The sequence below is a fragment of the Gavialis gangeticus genome, unplaced genomic scaffold (assembly GCF_001723915.1).
Source record: "Gavialis gangeticus isolate Ggan-Ray unplaced genomic scaffold, GavGan_comp1, whole genome shotgun sequence".
NCBI classification, from domain to species: Eukaryota; Metazoa; Chordata; order Crocodylia; family Gavialidae; genus Gavialis; species Gavialis gangeticus.
In genome coordinates, this window is record NW_017728992.1 from 164,778,951 (window position 1) to 164,779,855 (window position 905).

Genomic DNA, 905 nt, shown 5'->3' on the forward strand with positions numbered 1-905 from the left:
GAAATACAAATGCGGTGTGTATTTCGCTGTTTATACAAATGCATGTGACGCAGCACCGGGAGTGTCAGCTTGCATGTAGAGCAGACTCAATTAATCGAGTCTGCTTTGGCGCGTCAGAGCAGAAGAATGTATGTGTATAAATACCCAATCTTTCCAATGGTCAGTGTTGTGTTTGCTTAAAAGCATTCATAAATAAATGAATCAAGGCACAGGTGTGAGTAAGAGTGCTAGCATGCTGGCCAGCACTGAATATATAAAGTAATGCTATGCATTAGTTGCCATCAGTAGATTCAGAACACAAAAAGTTTCCTGATATTTTAATGAGCACATTCAGTTCATTCACATATCTTACAGTAGGAAATGCTGGAAGTAAAATTTTTTTACATACTACTAATCTATTTTCTTGAGCAAATGCATTATGATACAGTCTTAAATTCCACGATCACATATTGTTTCTGCTGCATGCTCCTTGCTTCCTTCAGTGCACAGAATGGGCCTGGTTAGAGGATGAATCATGGTTGTGTAGAAAAGGAGACTATAGAATCCTTATCTCATTTGTAACAGATTTTGATGGATGTGCAGTGACTGAGGCTGTTTTTCCTGAGCATGTGGCCTATACTGGGAAAACATGATGATGGGAACTTAAAAAAAACCCCTCAACATTTTATTTAAAAAACCAAAACCTCTTATTTACAAACATCAAACATTTATATCATCCAACAAAACCAGGGATCCTGGTTTTCCCTGATAAAAAAGAAGCAAATTCTCTGATAAACCCCCCAAAATCCATGATTAACATTAAAGTCCCCCTGCCCCGGGCTTGCTGGTGCCCCTCACTCCGCCCCAAAGTCCCCCCCCAGCTCTGCTGGTGCCCCTCACTCCCCCCTAAAAGCCCCCCCACAGCC

The 905-nt window shown here is 41.1% G+C and overlaps 1 protein-coding gene across 1 annotated transcript in view; it reads left to right on the forward strand.

Moving 5' to 3' along the window:
• Positions 1–905, forward strand: part of RIMS2 (regulating synaptic membrane exocytosis 2) — a 1,108,253-nt gene that overhangs the window by 187,110 nt on the left and 920,238 nt on the right. The window lies entirely within an intron of this gene.